The sequence below is a fragment of the Rhipicephalus microplus genome, chromosome 8 (assembly GCF_043290135.1).
Source record: "Rhipicephalus microplus isolate Deutch F79 chromosome 8, USDA_Rmic, whole genome shotgun sequence".
NCBI lineage: Eukaryota > Metazoa > Arthropoda > Arachnida > Ixodida > Ixodidae > Rhipicephalus > Rhipicephalus microplus.
Window position 1 is genome coordinate 86,659,733 of NC_134707.1, and position 19,046 is coordinate 86,678,778.

The window sequence follows — 19,046 nt, forward strand, 5'->3', positions numbered from 1 at the left end:
TTCACTGCGTGCGTATTTCAGCCCTAATTACTATGTGCGCATCACCACAAATTTTAAACACAATTAAAAAGCCAGATTTTAGCCAATAATAGGTGTCCCAGTGCGTAGCGCCAGCGTGCATCGTGCAGCGTGGCACTGTCTCAGCGTCAGCGCCACACTGGACAGTGGTCCAATAAACAGGTATGGCGCTGGGCCAGTGCCACTGTTTTTCGCGATAGGGTGCCGAAGAGAAATCACAGTATTTTTAAGTGTCCAACAGCGTTTACTCTACACTTTATATTTAAGGCAATATCCACACGTTACTACGTGTCATGCTAATTGTAAGCAGTATGACTTGTTTGTCGCCTAATAAATTTCGCAACTGACTTGCAACTACAATCACAATCTTTCCCCGCATCTTTGAAGTTCATCTTTCATAAGGCTATAGCGCACCACGACAAGGACACAAAAATAGAGATGCACTCACACACAGCGCTAACTTGCAACTATTGTTTTATTTGCGATCACACATGTTATATATACAGCAACAGTGTATCGATAAAACCCGGAACATGTCATGTTAAGATACAGCACGCCTTATGCATGCGTCATCATCGATCGTGACAATCTGAACTCGCCAATGTCAAAGTGAATATTCCAGATGCTGCTTTTCTTTAGCTGTCAAAGCTATCGAAGCCACACTCACACATTTATCTTTCATTTTGTGATTTTTAAAGGCTTCAATAATTTCACGTGTAGTTCTCTCACGGGCCCTAAAGAGAAGGAGGGTGTTTTGAAACAAAGAGAAAACACCACACATCTGACAGTGAAGGGCCAAATGACCAGACAGAGCGTTTTATACGTGGTATTTGTGTTCCTTAAGTCTTTCATTCACACAACTTCCAGATTGGCCAATGTACACGCAATCCCAAGTCAAAGGTGCGCTATACCCTTATAAATGATGAACCCCAACCAACTAGCCCGGCAACGTGTCTTAGCGAATCTTTGAAGTATTTCTCTTTTAGTTTTCAGTCATAAGCTCACCTATTACAAAATCGCAGCTTCCGTTTTTTTAAGGATCTTCCAATAAATAACATCAGTGTTGTCTCTATATCGGTTGCACTATTTTACGTTCGACGTGGTTACATATTTATGCTCCGAAGTTTCGTTTCAGTGTGCTATATTAAATGGCTCAGGCGCTCATTCTTTTACAGGGAATGGCAGGGGTGGCCCGGAGAGCAGAGCCTGGCACAAAATCAGCAAGAGTGAGAGGTATAGTCTCGTAATCTGTTTTGTGCTTCTACTGAACATCTCACATGTTTCTAACATTCAGCAGAACTCATCACAGAATGGCGAAAAACGTGTACACCATGCGTGAGCGATATCGGTTCTGTTCAATGCCTTCCATTTGTTTTTTGACCTTCAATACTCATGTTTACTTTTTATAAAGATGCAATAAAAATGATGAGAAGAGTAGCCGTTTTCAAAAAACACACTATCTAAGAAATTGCGAACTGACTGTTGAAATTACCCTTAAACATGGTTTTATTATTCATAAAGGGGTTATCGAGTGCTTTGTCACCGGATATTCATGTCGCCTCTCGCCATTATAACTTGAATATGTGCATGCCAAAGTCCTTCGAAACACGCTATAAAATGTTGAAGCTGAAAGGCATCGCAGTTTAAGATCATCCTGGTCAAAAATTCATATGATACAACAGGCAGAGTGCTTAATACGTTATTATTTGCAGAAATATCTCTAACTAAGCAGTTGAGGTATTGTCATATTTCATCTTCGCGCCATGATTTACACATCTATAAAGGCGACATTTTCGGTTATACATCTTAATTAGCTGGTCGAACGAGATGTTCTCGAAAAACATTGCAAGTTCATACATTTTTGACCACATGTTATCACTCTAAATTCATCGATTTGTTCTTTTCCTTCACTTCTTTTTCTTGATATTGATATGTGGAGTTTAACGTCCTAGAACCGCCATATCGTTATAAAAAACGCCGTAGTGGAAGACTACCAAAAATGCGATCACCTAGGCTTCTTTCACTTGTACCCAAATATCAGCACACGGGCCTACACCAATTTCGCCTTCATCGAAAATGCAGTCGCCGCTTCCGGGATTCGATCGCTAGACCTGCGAGTCTGCAGCCGAGTACCTTAGCCACTGGACCGCCACGGTGGGGCACCAGATGTGATATGATAGTGACGGTAAAAAAAGCTAGAGTTACAATACTAAAGAAGACAATCTTTATGGGTATAGCCTACGCATGGAACTTCCCAGCTCTAGCTACATATACGTGTGCATGAAAATTGGCGGAAGCAGCTATCGGCCACCGATACTCTGTTCACCGGCGAAGGAGTGGCTTTCTCATACCATTGTGATCGAGCGTTCTAGTCATAGGTTGGTGAACTCACTCTTGAGTCGACTACCTTTGACTCGCTCAGACTCAGAACGAGCTGTGCGTGTGATTCTGACGAAGCGCCGGTGAGTAATATTTTGAAATCGATTTGAGTAACTTTGGATGGCAACATTTTTCGAGAGTGTGAGTCTGAGTGAGTTCAGCCAAATAAATTTTCGGTGCGTGTCAGTCCGAATGACTTCAGTTTGCAAAATATAATTCATGAGTGAGCCTGAGCGAGCTCCGAAAGATTTTCCAATTTATGCGAAGGACACACACACGCGAAATTGAGAAGGTTGCAACAATTCACGCTAGCCTTACATTTTAAGAAGTAAAGGAAGAAAATAGGCATTGAGGGTGCTTCGTTAGAGGAGTTACTAATTTGCCACACCATTGCACCATTCTGGGAGTAACTGAGATAGAGAAACCCTGCTCTTGCGATTGCTAAAAAAAGCAGCAGTTATAGCAAAAGAAAATTCAGGTTTTGGTTGGCTTAACCAGGCTTTAGAAGTGCGTGCTGGCATTTTATTAGATGCACGATAGATGCGCACGCGTCACATTCAGATATAAAGTTCAAAAACTTCAGGCGAACACACGGGATTCGAACTCATGACCAAACAGACAGCACGCGTGTACACCAACCACTACACCACACCATGCTACGGCACCGTCTGAAAGGAAACACGGTTGTGTAGGCACCGATGGGTCGCTTGCACACGGGGCAAACAATCCTGCGATTACTCCACAAGGAGGAGAGTGCCCGCATTTCGTCTTCAGGACGAACAAAGAGCCATTTTCGAGGGTGACTGCGCAGTGACTCCACAACACTTTTCAGAGTGTAATACAGCGAAACTGGCTGATTCTGAAGACTATTCCGGTAGCCTCTATAGGTTGCTTCTCGGCCTGTTCTGGTTGATATAGGTTGTTTCCAGGTTGCTTCTAGTGGTTGTTGGCTTGTTTCAGCGTTGATTCATAGCGCAAAGTGGTGTTGGTTTAGACACATTCATAGACACAACAAGCTCGTCTATGCTCCAGAGACACAAACTCGCTCTGAAAAAAAAGCGCTCTCCCAGATCTTCGCCCACGTAGTCGTCCAGATGGGTATTCCACCGCTATGGCGTACTATTGCAGCGGCCGTCTCCAATCTCTTTACTGGCCATACTTTTATTCTGCGTACTCAGTATCTCCTGCTCTCCGCCGACTCGTCGCAACCTTTCGTGTCGGGCTCACCGTTGCCTTCATTTATAGTGGAACAGGGGTGAGTGGCATAGTTCAAGCAATTGTTTTGGCTTATACCCATTTATGAAGATGATAGTTTTTAATATCTCCGACATATACCGATTTGTTTTTGTAACTGTTCACATGGTAAGCTCTTCGATCCTGGTGTCGTAGAAGGACACGAAGAAATTTTGCGGCCAATTCTCACATAATTGACTAAGAAATGGAACGAGGTGTCTCAGGTATTTTATAAAGCTTTGGGACCAAGAAGCTTCGCCTTTAGGAGTTGAACGCGACAACGATAACCTGATCCTAGCAGGCACATAAAATACCTAGCGTAAAAAGCCTTTTCGGACTTGCTATGCACTAAGCTATGCTATGCGCTAAGCATTTACACCACTCAGTGGTCTTAACAAAATAGGCGCAGTACCGTGTGCGTCTTTTTTGTAGTGGGTAACCTCTTTTAAAATCACGAAAACATTTGGGTAATCATGTGTTTTCACGCACACTAGCAATGAGTGCTCGTACCAGGCATTATTACTGCAATATTTCATGTTGCATTGCCAAGTATGTATACAGAACGCGTGCATTTGTAAACCGTGATAGCTGCTTTCACAATATTTCTAAGCAGTGGAAGTTCTTTTCACGATATTCTCAAGCAGACGCGCACCCGTGTGCTAAAACAACTGCTTGATGATTGATCGTTTATTCTCTTTCCATTGTTCTCAATTTTTCACGTTGCATAAATTGATAATTTTTCATTCACGATGACGGACGCCAACGCTGAAGCCAAAATTTCACCGAAACGAGCTCTCTACGCTATCTGAATAATACATGGACTGAAACACAGGAAATAGCTATTTGTCAACATTTTCCCCAGTTCTCCGCAAAGCGGAAAGAAAGCAAGACGTTGAAAGCTGAAAAAGATGACACCAGCCGCGATCGCATATTTGGTTTTGTCTTATGCATTACCTGTTATATCGGTAGCTGTCATATTTTTATGTCTTATGTTTCGAACATATTTAACTTATTACTTGAAAATAGGTTTTCGCTTATGATAACACCCCGCCCAGAGAAATAGACAATCTTTTTGTACTAAATACAAAACAGCAAGGCTCAGTGTTTGTCAGAGCTCCCAGTGCAGTTACGGAATCATCACATAATGCTGTTACTTAATATGCATGTTCTCTCCAATAGCGAAATAGCACGCAATGCATTTGTATTCGTTTTTTCACTATATCAATGCTGAATGAGGGAGCTTGAAGTGACGACCATGAAGTGAGGTTATTGGACTTGTCCTTGCAGACATCTGTGGAACTAATTTTGGCGGTGCGAAACGGATTTAGGCAATCCTCTATTAATTAAGATGTCAAAAGTTTTGAATAGTTAGCGATGGCCATTCAAGTGATACGAGTAGCTGTGTATAACGAGCGAAAAAACTTGCTTTTGGAAGTATTAAACATTATAAATATATTGTTTGGTGTCTGGGTGCTAGTTTAGGAACGATTACACAGGATAACACAGTGAAAAATAATAGATGTAATTTAAAGGTAAGGCTTACCCGAAACGTCACCGTAAACTCACCATATTTAAATTTACAACCAATCGAACTGGGTGTCCCATATACGTGGCTTGGTGTGATGTTTTTTGTATGCTGACGGCGAGTTAAACATACATAATTTTCGTGTTCTTGTGGTTGTAGCGATACTAAATCAACAGAAAAATATATGTGTACCGGTCAGAACGCTATATCACCTGAGAAGCTCATATAATAGTATACCGTCACCCCCGGAAGCTTTTAAGGCCTGCGCGTCACGTGACGTGAGGTCGATGACGTCACATCGCGCTGGCCGCCCTTCGCTGGGTGTTTGCGCCAGCCGCGAGCGCTTGCCGCGCGCGCCCTTCACGCCTACTGACTCAGGCGAGGTTCCTTGACACCATGTCCGCACGATTTATCAAGGTATCGATTGATTGTATGGTTTAACGCACCGACGCAACGCAGGCGATGAAGCGCGCCGTAGGGGAGGGCTCAGGATTAAGTTTGACTACCTGGGAATCTTTATTGTGTGCCGAAATCTCGTACACATGGGCGTTTTTGCTTTTCGCCTCTATCAGAAATGCGGCCGCCGCAGCCGGGTATCGAAACCGCGCCCTAGTGCTCAGCAGCGCAACGCCTTAGCCACTGAGCCACCGCGGCGGGGGAACTTATCAAGGTATCAAGAAATAATGAATATCGTGAATGGAATAATGCATATTTATTTATCACAGCCAGACGCCGTCTGTACAAATATCACAGTGCGCATTGTTCTCGGTCCAGGCAGACGACAGGCAACACAAGATGTTGCCCTTAATGCTGAAAATATGCCAAAAGTACAAAACACAATATCTTGCCAAATAAAACTCAGAAAACAAAACAGATTGTAACAGCAAAAAGATCCCCGGGCTTTGGAACAGAAAAAGCACACTTTCATTTAAATTGTACGTTACAGGAAAACATACCATTCGTTTATCATAGTAGCAGTAGCAACACAAGGTATCAGGTTCAAACACTTGCCAAAAAATACAATACATAAGAACACTGGTGACTAAATTGTGGTCCACAGCATGATAAATGACAGAAAGAAAAGTAATTGTACTGCCACAGGTAGGTGCATGTCCTAGGGAAAAAAATCAAACAAAAATCTAAGAAAAAACAAATCACCGTGCACAACATGTCTGTACACAGAGTGCACAAGGAAAGTGTACACAGCTCAGGTACCAAAACGGGCTGTACAACTGCTACAGTAGGCACCGAGGCAGTTCGAGTTAAAAAAAAGAAAAAAGAGTACAGCCCTTTTAAAAGCTAACAACTTGTAAAGAGATACAAAACTGGAAAGAAGGCTCATTTTACATAAGGCAGAAGTATACCAAGGAAATCAAGTCATGACTATGCAATCAAATACACTCAGTGCAGTTTCACAAGAATAAATGTGAAGAGAAAGACGCGACGCTTGGAAAATTACTTTCAGAGAAAAATTCGGGCCTTTCTATTTTTCGCCTTCTGATCTTTTTCAATGCGTAAAAGATCGTTCCTTTGCTTGCACAAGTTGTTGAGCATTATATTTGCTGCACAGTTTGCAACCAATGTGATGAGGAGCACGTAGGTGTGCCCGTTTTCACACGTATCTATGTCCTCAAGCCTTGGCAGAGAGTCCAGTGTAAGTTTCCGAACGACATTCTTTTGGTTCGGCCCATGGAGAAACTGGGTAGAGGTACTTTCCGTCATGAGCTTTCTAACTACAACCTCCATGTACGTAACTACTGCGATTACAAGAGCAGAAGAAAATTTGAGGCCACCCCGATCCAGTAGTGCGATTAAAGAATGGGTGTCCTCTCCTGTTTCGGCCGTATTTCCGGTAACGACCAACTGCCTCTGGCAGCTTTCACACTTGAGAACTTTCATCGCAGCGTGTGCACAATACCCACCAACATAACCAACCACCGGCATTTCTGCTCTGAGCTCATCAAGGTCAGCATCGCTAACATGAACACTAAAAGAAGTGCCCGCATCCCTGACACTGTCCGTCTCTTCGACGCCTCCTAGATCATCGTTGCTCATACTTGGAAGGGCATTTTGAAGGCGAATCCTTCCTTCGGTTTCGCAAAGCTGGCGAACAGATATGTGATACTGTCCACCAGCCATCTGCCTGTTCTGTCCAAAGCAACTCTCGAGGGGATCCGTCTGAACTTTCCCTAGCAGAATGTACTTAAAGTGAAGCTCACTAACGCAGTACTTCACCAAAGCCAAAAGGGATTGAGCAGAGAGCCTCAAGGTACTCAATGTCTCCTGGGTAAGTACTCCGGTGTCATGCCTATAAAATTCCCACACATCGAGCCATGTAATAAAAGCGCTTAGAAAGCTCGCCGTTGGGTCATCTGTGTGGTTTGACATGGGCTCTTCGTAAACATTACGGTGATGGAAGCCCTTACTAGGTGTCTTTACATTGGCAATGCTCCACCAACGAAGAATTATTTTGAAGAACTCGGCGGTTGCTGTAGCATGTTGAAAATCAGTATGACCCTTGCGAGCGGCCAGGGCTTCGGCTACATGCGGATTAAAAACCTGCAGTACGAGTTTGACGTCCTATCGTTCAAAGCTGCTTGGATTTAGAGCTTTTGACGTCAAGCCATACCCAGACTTCAGAAGCAGGGGTGACTCCTTTTTATGCAAATCTCTTAAATGCTTAAATGAAGCAGTCATCCTGCATTCGGGATGAACTTCATTGTTCGAAAGCTCGAAGCGTAGGTAGAAAAAGCAAGTTCCAGCATTTTTATGGTTGAGGCAGTCATTTCTTATGCATTTAAATAGATGTACAGCATCCACCACGTAAAATAACGGCCGATCAGGGTCTGCCGGAAGCGGGTAAACAGGGCTTAGCTTTGGTTCTGGCAGAAACATCTTCATTGCCTTCCTGTTCAGCGAGTTATTGTCACAGACAACGGCTATGACCCTGTATCCAATTTCTTCTAAGCCCAAGATCACCTTCTTCAGCATGCAATGAAGATCTTCACCCTGTAAGGTTTATACCGGAAGAGTGTGCGCCACCTCTTTGATTGCGCTCAGCAAACTTTGTATCATAAACACGTGCACCGATGTGGCCGCTTCGTTGGAGTTAACTGCTGCACCACATATGTTCTCACCTTTGTAATCTAAACAAGGTTTGATATGAATCTCGTCAAGCATCAGCGTCACAGTGTGGTATGTGGCTGCAGATGTTTGAAATTCTGAGACACATACTGAAGGAAAGTGTCGTCAGAAGAATCAACTTGTGGGCACATTTGAATAGACGAGCACATATTTCTAATAGTGCTTGGGTGGGGCAAAGTTAGTGTACCTGTGCTTCTCAGGAACTTGTAGGCATGTGGTGATATTGTACGCAAGATGCATGCAGAGACCATCACCTGTGCGCTATACTGAATGCGCTCTGCAGAAAGGAGTAGTAGCCGCTTCTTCATAAAGTTCACCATCTCTTTCTTGCCTTCATCAATGCTGGCTTCCAATTTGTCCAGAAGAGAATGTATTGCTTGAGCCAGGTGGCGATAAGTGCAGCGCTCCTCAGACAGCATCGACAGGTTGTTCAAAATTTCCAACAAGGAACTTACTTTTTGAACTGAGTCTAGTACAACAGCGCTACCAAGGTTCTTGATTGGTGAACCTTGATAGCAGGCAAAGACTTCAAGGTTTGCGAACACGGTCAATGACGCATTCAAACAAGGTTCACGATAGTCGATAATGTTCAAAAACATGGAGCACTCTTCTTTATGAATCACAGTCCTCTTCGGAGACACTGACACCCCTTGCCGGCGAGCCCTTAGTTCTTCGAGGGACGAAAACAGGTCTCGTTCTTGCTCCTCTTCATATGACGCCAGCGACTCTTCTACAGCACGGGCGAGTTGGGAGGCTTCTTTTCGGCTCCTCTTGGCGTCAGGGGTTTCTCTCGTGCTCTGGTATCGTACTGATAGGTAGGACGGACAGCCGGGAAATACCGTTGGGACAGATCCAGGACGCAACCGTGGTACTGGGAGTGCAGCTTCAATAACTCTCCCTGTCCTTGGATCCGTGTACGATGTCGGCTTCTCGATGCATGAAGCGTCAAAATGATCCGCGCACACCTGCACCAACGTTTCAAGAACGTCTGAGACGCCATTTCTCAAAAGAAAAAAATGCGCTACCGTTCGCACGACCGTGTTTACAGTCCGTGTAGCTAAAACAAAGTCTACCTACGTTTCGCAAGCATCTAAATAAAAGCGCTGCGCTAAGCGGTACAAGCAACATGAAAGGAAGCACGGGAGCGTGATGTCACCGAACTCCACGAAGCGCTTCCACCGAGAGCTTGCAAGAATGAACGACACCACGGCACTGTTAGTGAACAAAGCGCAGCTGACCATCCTTGCTGCGAACGTGCCTTTCTGGGTGATTCTCATCAACTGCTGGCGTCAGCGCTTCGCGAGGCCCGGTGGCCACACGCTCAAGTATTTCCCATCATAGGTGATTTCTACCCGAACAACCAACGACAAGCTAAGAACAGGAGCATCTCGAATTCTTACCTTAGTGCATGAAGTCGGCACGAAGTCCTTCCTAGGAATGGCGTGTAGCCATCGTTTGAGAGCGTCGGCGTCTTTAGGGAAGGAAAACACTTGTATCTTCTTTCCTGTTTTGTAGTTGCCGGTTCATCCGGGTACACAACACTTATTCGGCATTGCCGCATCACTCCAGCATCAAGCACGCAAACGAAATTGCCACAAAACAACAACGGAAAGCAACAAACGTGAAACACCGTCAACACCACGCCACCGCACTGACCCGCGCCGCCCGCGCTGCGCTCGCTGCCGCTGCTGCTTCCCCGAGAGTCGGCCGGGCGGAACTGACGTCAGATTGCTGGGCGCAGGCCTGAAAAGACTTTCCGGGGGCGACGAGTATACACGTCACTTTCAGGCAGAGGAATGAAATTTACTTTTCACTAAGCCTTGTTAATAGCTCCAGTTTTTAGATACAATGTTGTCCTTCCACCTTATAGTTTTTATTTTATTTATTACTTTTTCAGTGAAAGCTGTTATGAAACCACCACATCGACTGATTTGAGTACGTAAATATTCGCTTACATCAAAGTTCTTCACAGCACCGTGACATTGGCACAATTTTTAGCTTCTTTTTGCATCATGGCTGTACGCATACTTACATGAGATATGGCATTTCACGACATGAACTGTTTTTTTATCGTGGTTTTTTACCACGTTTGAAACTTTGTGTCTGCGGCGTTTTTCGTGCGTAGTATGTTTTGAGAATTTTCAGTGCCTTATAATTGATGTTACGCACTCATACTTATGACTTCCTTCTGAATGTAAGACAAGCCCTCTACATAATGAGAAAATAAAGTGATTCATTGCACACAAGGAGGATTGAGCATTTGAAAATAGGCTTTGAACGTCTAGTACTCTGCCACAGAACCACTCAGCTGTGGGAAACTCCTTTCAATAAAAGCTCCTTTTAAAAAATGATTTTCGAATACAGAGCTTCCTTACCTCGCCAAGAAGCCATCTGGATGTATTGCTTAGACGCGCAAAGCAAACAAAAAATTCCCTGGAGCTTAGAAGAATAGGCATAATCTGGGTATCCGATTTACCGTAAGCGTATCACGGAGCCCCATATAGCAAATATGATTTGTTATCACGTACGCTTGCTTCTTTATTTTCGAATGATCCAACTTAGCTCACAAAAAAGCCACTTGAACTAATTATCCCGAATTTGAAGGAGTGCGGAGCTGGGCAACCTTCTTAGTTCCCGCTTTTTTTCTTTCTCTCTGGTCTCTATTGCTCGCTTCCTTTATTTTTTGTTTTGATACATGGTATTGCGAGCATTAAGCCATGAGATGACAAAATACGAGAGCGCATATTCGCACCTAATATCACCAACAAGCATTTGTTGCAACGATGCAAACGCATCGGGGGGCGGATCTCGAATGGCCGACGATGTCTTTTTTTTTTCTCCTACCTCCGACGGCCGCCCAGCACTTGTTGGCCGCCCCCGACGCCGAGGTGTACAGTTTCTCCTAGCGGCTCAAGTTTGCCAAATAAACGTGTTCCCGGGTAATATTACTAGCTTCCCAGTCTTCTGTCTTTTGGCTGCTGTCACCCATTTGTGACAATATCAATATTAAGGCGCTCGAAGAACAAGACGATAAAGAGTTCTCCGGACTCAGTAGGGCGCAGGTTGTCATGCTATGTGCCGCTTTGCCGCCGTTACGGCAACCTACGTAATCTGCGCTCGATGTATGACGCGTCCCGTGCCGCAGTGCATGGGGACCTTCTGGAAGTTTAAAGTTGCAAGCTTCATTGTATTAGACTATTCTGACCAGATTCCGCACATGACACAAGTTGTCGAGCTTATACTAGAGCGAACGCTAGCCACCTCGCTAAGGCAGAAACGTTCTGTTATTCGCATATAAAAGAGAATGCACTGGTGTATGTCGTTGTTTCGAGCTGATGATGGCGTGGTTCAGCCAAGTCATGAGTATCGCGGATTGATCGATGGACATGTGGGGTTTAACATCCCAGAAAGCATCATATGATTATGAGAGACGCCGTAGTGAAGGGCTCCGGAAAAATCTACCACTTGGGGTTCTTTAACGTGCACCGAAATCTGAGCACATGGGCCTACAACATTTCCGCCTCCATCGGAAATGCAGCCGCCGCCGCCGGGATTCGATACCGCGACCTGCGGGTCAGCAGCCGAGTACCTTAGCCACTATATCACCGCGGCGGGGCAGTATCGCGAACTACCACGCGGACAATGTCAATGTCAGCTTGCACTCAGCTGACATTGACATTGTTCATGTCAATGTCAATGTCAGCCTACGCAGCTAATCTCCTATGACAACACTGACCGTCTCGCTCCTGCAGTTGCCGAAGAAGGTGTAAAGTTCACAGTGAAGTTTTTTTCTACCCGACGATGAATAAGTTCCCACTCCTCCACCTTTCAGTCCTACTACAGAGTATTGTGCCACGCAGTTACGCTAGTGTTTGAAACGTTTTTGTTGAAGGCTGCGCAAGTTCGTGAACACTGTGGTGCTTCAGTGTAAGCATAAGTGTGGAATCATTTTCCTCAAGTATAGCGCAGTCAGCATGAGCCCTATACAGGTGACACGCCCACCAAGTAATCCCATTGAGCTGTGTGTTATTATTTAAAGAAAGAGTAAACTAACAAACAGTCAGCACACCTTCCTCACCGCGCAAAATTGTGTCTTAATAATGCCAACAAACTGCAGGCTGATGGATGAGCTGAAGTACTTCATTGTCCTAAGTTTCACCCGCATTCAACAAATCATAATACCTTCCAGATGCTATCCGATACATCGCTTTTCCCGAGAGAGACCAGTAATGACACACTTGGACAGTAATGATACACTATGAATAATGGCGTAGTCGATGTTTTGTGGAAAGCCGACATTTTTTACACAGATGATGCTGCCTCAACAAGAGATGTCGTTAAGAATTTGTATTAGGCAGCAATGTAATTACCGGTGAAATATTTATTGCCGCGATCACTTAACCAAGTTTATTGACAATCTTGGTAAGGCGCGGCGCAAGTTCCTGAACACGTTGGTGCTGCAGTGTAATCATAAGTGTGGAATCAAATTTTCCCCAAGTATAGCTGGGTCAGCATGGCCATTTCATTGGTGAACGTCCCTAACGTCCACTTCTAGAGTTGTCCACACCTCTCAAAAAGCTTTCTGTAATCTATACGAACGAACTAAGCTAGCGGTGCTGTGCGAAAATAGATCTCAACTAGTCGGAATGGCCTCTGTGTTCATAAAGAGGTCGTGACGGCATAATAAAGCACAAAACAGACGCAGTGAAGCTTCCCGTTGTAGTGCCAGAACGCGGCGAGGGATAACCAGTCGTATTATCTGAACCAGGCTTCCGCATGTGAACATGGTGGTGTGAGTAAAGTCTACGGCTCCCTGTACGAAAGTGGCTGTTCTAGGAGGCACAGTGACCATCGCCTCGCTGGTCTGTCCTTGTCTTGATATCTTTGCTCAGTCAGGCACTAGTCGGTATTTTGGAGGTAGGTATTTTTCTTTGTGGCTACAATCCGTGATTTTCCTTAGCATCTTCTTTGTCAGGACTTTGTACATGTACCGGATTTACGCGGGGACTTATAAAGTATTTACAAGTGGCACTTCCTACGGAATTCTCTTCTCACTAAATATCTGTTGTATTGGCTACAAAAAAGGCGGCACTCTCGACAGTAGCTACAAAACGTTGTCCTAACTATCCCAAGAAGAAAAGAAGAAATAACTCAGGTTTGAACAACTATGTGTGGTACATTGATAGCGGGGGCGCAACCATCGGTAGTCGCTGACAACCATCATAGGAATGGGTCATCTTTTATAAATGAATCGTAAATATTCAACCCTTTGTAACTTTTGCGGGTTATGTTAGCGACATCTTAAACTGCAGGACTACTCGAGTAATTCGTGCAGTCTCGTCAGAACAGTTTGACAAAAACTAAAAATGTTCGATCAGAAGCGGTGCGGCACGCGCAGTCCTCTGGTAAAAAACGCTCTTTTGGGCGAAGCCAAATCAGCTCCGCACAGTATGCTCCGCGCAATACTCTTCATGCTTTTTTTCGCTGCCTTTGTAACATTTATATCAATTTCATTGCATGGGATATGAACTCGTGGCTGTTCTAGAATTCTGAATTGAAGGATTTTCCGAAGAAGTTCCGAAGCGTTGGCGTTTCTAGGCACCAGTGCATGCTGAGCGGTATCCAGGACAGATGTACCTTAGATTGTATCTTGACTACTCTTTAGGTGTATTGTGACTGTGTCGCATAATATCTCACAAGGCGTGTATCATTAGGTGTATGTTTGATGCATAATATATCATATCAAATATCCTATTCTACGAAACACTGTCGCTTGAATGCCACAGTTTGAAAAATCAAGTGTTTTCTGTGCTCCGTTTCTCAACACGATACCATTGCCTCAAATCCATTGGATGAAAACTAAGACAGTGCCATTGTCTTCCTAAATAACCCATTTAAAGTTTCTATCTTGCGACACTAAAATAAAACGAATCCCACTTAGTGTCCACCTAAAAACGATAAGACTAGCCATAACCTGGCTCAGGAAATTGATATATCGAGTATTGCCATCAATATTTATAGGTCATGGTCCGCTAGTCAGTCCTCTAGGGTTACAGCTATTTCACTGGTATATATGTGTCCGAAGCTCATGTCCGAGTATGCGATACCAAACGAACCATCCCACAAAACGAGGGCTCTATTTCGAAAGCCACCACATACCACTCAGGTGAAAAGCCTGTACTTTCTTTGCAAGTCGTCATCAACGGAAAGGGTAAAGGTTAAGAGTGAGTGAAAAGAAACTTGGTTGCCTCCCGTATAGTTAAGGAGTAAGATTGATCAGGAAAAATCCTTCGGCTGTAAACTCTGTTGTGTTACTCTGCGCACTGGTCAAAATACCCCAGCGCAAGTATTTGGTTTCGCTTCAAGAAATCTAGCCACCCCACGAAAATCTCAGCTGGTGACAACGAAAGATTAATCGTAATGCTACCTAGGGCGTTCGCCAAAATAAAAGCACGAACAATTAAAAATACCACAGTCCATAATGAACGCGGTAAACATTTATTGCCACTCAATGATCTGATCGGCTCAGTATTACAAGCACGCACAGACGGTAAGTAGCGGCTCAAGGCAGATTCCAACGCTGTAGCCCTGTTTCTTGCAGCTTTTGGTGCATGCTGTGGTGTCCGGGCATCCACTTCAAGTTCCTTCAAAAAAATGTGAGTAGAGTTTTAAGGGCGTTAAATACAGTACGATAAAGGGAAACTTCAGGGCGTAAAAGTTTAGACGCTTTGAACGTACCATATTGACACAAATTGAAGGTAGGACGAGCAACGTTATTCATTCTAAGCCCTTCAGAAGTAAATAAATGATGCAGTGGTCCGAGAAACAGGTGGACATGTCCCGATTTTATAACTATCCAACAGTCATCCTAAAATCAGTGTACACAGTTTGCGAACTAGCTATAGTGTGGCTGTGGCACTTTGGCTGAGGAGAATAGTAGGAAAACATTTTTCATAATAATACCCATATGTATACTACTAAGATGTTGGTAATTCAAACGTAGGTTTGTGACTCATCAAAGGCAAAACATTTTATTTGTAAGCACTAAAGACTGCGTAAAAAAGGAAGGCGGTTTATAAAGGTCCAAGGAAGAGCGCTCACTTTTAGTACCAGAAGTATCTAATAATAACACTACGTTCGTTACAAGCAAAAAAAAAGATTTTATGCTCACCACCTCCTCCGCGTGCTGTTATCTCTTCGGTAGCAATGATGGCTACCAGAAGTGCTGCAGGCATCCCAGATGGAACATGACAGGTATTACAGCGACAAGAAGGTGCATAATACAAGTGACAATGATGACGAAAAAAAAAGTGGTGCCAACCGTCAGTGAAACTACCCCCCCGTAGCTATGCAAATTTTTATTTAATTGCTGAATAGAGCTTGATAACACATATCTTCTATTAGGCGATTATAATAAGACACACAGCTCACAGCACCTTCCTGCCAACCTTAATGGTTGTCTTCTTGTGGCCAACTAATCAACAGGGCCACTCCTTTCTAAAATAATCGAGGAATATTTCTGATGTTGAAGACTACCTTACAGTTTTTGTAAGAAAAGCTAACATGATAGCTGGGAAGAATACTTGTCTATGCTTTCTTCCCCCGGAATGTTCCTTGGTATTCCAGAATGGAATAGAAACTTCAGCGAATGATTCAATGTAGCCGTTTTCTGCTAAAACCTATTTGAGTAGCTTGAACGAAAGGCTATTTAGGAATATTTAGGGGCAACCACTGATGTAAAAAAACCACACTTTTCATAATTCTACGCAGCTTCCATGAGTTTTATTTAAGGAGTGATGTGCAGCACGTTTTCTCTAAAGCAGATCAGATGGTTACACGTACCTGCTGCCAAGGCTACAATCAAAATCGCCGGGGTAAACTTCATCTTAAAAGCATCGTAGCGTTGGTCCTGCATAAACAAAGAGAGGCGCCGGCTTATTTGGACACATTAAGCAGATCACAAAGAGTTCAAATCATCCAATCTCACTTCACGGAAGCTTCAATATTCAAAATGACTAGCACGCTGATAAAGCAGGTTGTGACAAGGACATTACCTTAAGGAATCATTATTTTATGGACAATGCTTGTTTTCTTCGGGTGGTCTCACCGAATATTACAAAGAGAATTGTCTGTATAACTGACAATATTGAACACGGCTAAGCTTCTTATGGCAAGTGTCAAAGCGTCCGAAATAAATACAGCCGTATTGAAGGTGTCACTTCATTGTACGAACATTGAAATACATAGCGCACGGTATGGCGGTTATTTGATTACATGAACTTTGTCAACATCGTGCCTATGGCTTTGTTATATTAAAGCGTACTAACCCCAATTTTCGCAGATATCTACGTGAAGTCTTTTGAAACAAAGTGATTAAAGCACCTTCAGGATCACATACATGAAATAGTTGCTTTAATGGGTACAATAGCTACCGCGGAAAAGACTTAGGAGACGTAAATTTTTTTTCTCGTATGATTGTAACTACAGTAAGTTTCACCATGGGAATGGAAGTAAAAAAAAAATTACATTTGTGGAACAAAGTCGTCAATGAGGCCCTTACAGAGCGATGGTTCGGATATTGAAAGCAACTTTACTGTGAGCCTTTGAATGCCTCATTCGACAGGAAGTATGGTCACACGTGCGAGATTGTACCTACGTGTCAGCTGTCAAGGAATGTTGAAGTTAACAGGCCGCTGTCTTGCTATCAGATAATTAAAGCAGTACATTGAAAAATCAAACCAAAAAAGGTGGCTAGAAGAGGATGTAAAGAATATGCCAATCGGGTACAAGGGCTTAGGAGAATGACAAGTAGCATATATTTTTCTCATGAGTAGAGATTTGTCAACCGTAGTTTCAGAAACTTAGCTTTGCGTAGGTTATTTGACATGCGTCGTTCAGAAATATTTTATGACTCCACGTGTCCTGGAATACTTCATAGTTAGTGTTACCGTGCAACACTGAAATGTTGCCTGCGAATGAAACAATATCAAACACGTTTTTTTATGTGACAAGTGAGTTTGCGGCGTGTTTTCGTAGTTTTAAGAGTCAAGCAGTTTTGAGAGAACGAAAGATGCAATGAAGGTTTCTATCTATCTGTCTATCTATCTATCTATCTATCTATCTATCTATCTATCTATCTATCTATCTATCTATCTATCTATCTATCTATCTATCTATCTATCTATCTATCTATCTATCTATCTATCTATCTATCTATCTATCTATCTATCTATCTATCTATCTATCTATCTATCTATCTATCTATCTATCTATCTATCTATCTATCTATCTATCTGTCTATCTATCTATCTATCTATCTATCTATCTATCTATCTATCTATCTATCTATCTATCTATCTGTCTATCTATCTGTCTGTCTATCTATCTATCTATCTATCTATCTATCTATCTATCTATCTATCTATCTATCTATCTATCTATCTATCTATCTATCTATCTATCTATCTATCTATCTATCTATCTATTTATCTATCTATCTATCTATCTATCTATTAGCGCGAGAAGGCATGAAGGTATTAAGAGTATGAAGTTTAGTAATTATATAAATTGGATAAAAATTCCTGTTGTTTATGTGAGGAGAAGTTTTTCTCCAGTTCCGTGCGGCAGATACACGTACACCATATGGGGCGTATTATGCGGGGATGCAGGACAGGAGATTAACAGATTATATCTACTCAGGAACACTGAGAAGAGGCAATGGTAAAACAAGAGCGTTGAGAAAGTCAGGCGTCGGCATTGTTGATGTGACGAATCCCAGAACAAATATCAGAGTCTCAGTAGCAAACAAAGTTTTGCATTCTGCGTGGCAGCGATGTATTCCATCACAATGCCACGCAGTTCTTGTGACTGCTTTGTAAAAAATTCGGTAGAGTCCTTGCCTTGTGGGTATAAGATTTACATGAAGATACTGGCGAGTGAATGTCGATGCTGCACTTTTTTTACGGGGGAGGTGCTTTGAGTCAAGCAGTACGCGGTGGTTTCACGTGTTTTAGTTGGTGTAGCAGTTCTGTGCACGGTGTGGGTTTATCTAAATAAAATCCCATGAAACGTTCCAGAACGTTTTTCGCCAGTGAATGGCAATGCGTGATTATTGCTTGCTAAATCATAAGAATAAAAACGTAGTGTGTATTAGACTGCTATTAAAGGCGGAGACAGCACTGAAGCATAATTAGCGTCAACTCAGTGTATGTTCATAGGAGTAGTTTTGCAATGTTACTTGCCTAATCACAAAGTATGACAGCCAGCACTGCTACCACAGTTGGCGTTGCACCGACAGTACGCCTGCAGAACGTAATTTTTACAGCAAATCGTTCTATGCCGGGGTCCGCCACGGTTACACTAAGGTATTTGCGTCGTGGATATGACGTTGCAAAATACATACTAACAGGTTTCGAAAACAAAAACGAGAAGGGAAGATTGTGTAACGTGGCGGTAAACCAGCGACATCTTGGTTCGATGCTAGCTGTGCTAACCACAATGCCACAGAGCCAACGTTGTCAAGGATGATAACGGCAAGCTATTCATATACAGCACACACCGTATGGGTATACACGGAGCGTCGGAACCATAGCGCGTTTTCTTTATCAGTAGCGAGATGGCCCTACGGGCTTCCGTTGACCGTGCTCTATAGGTTTTCGCCTCCACTGAATGTGGTCTCTCCTGTGCCCCGCTTTGATTGATTGATTTGTGAGGTTTAACGTCCTAAAACCACCATATGATTATGAGA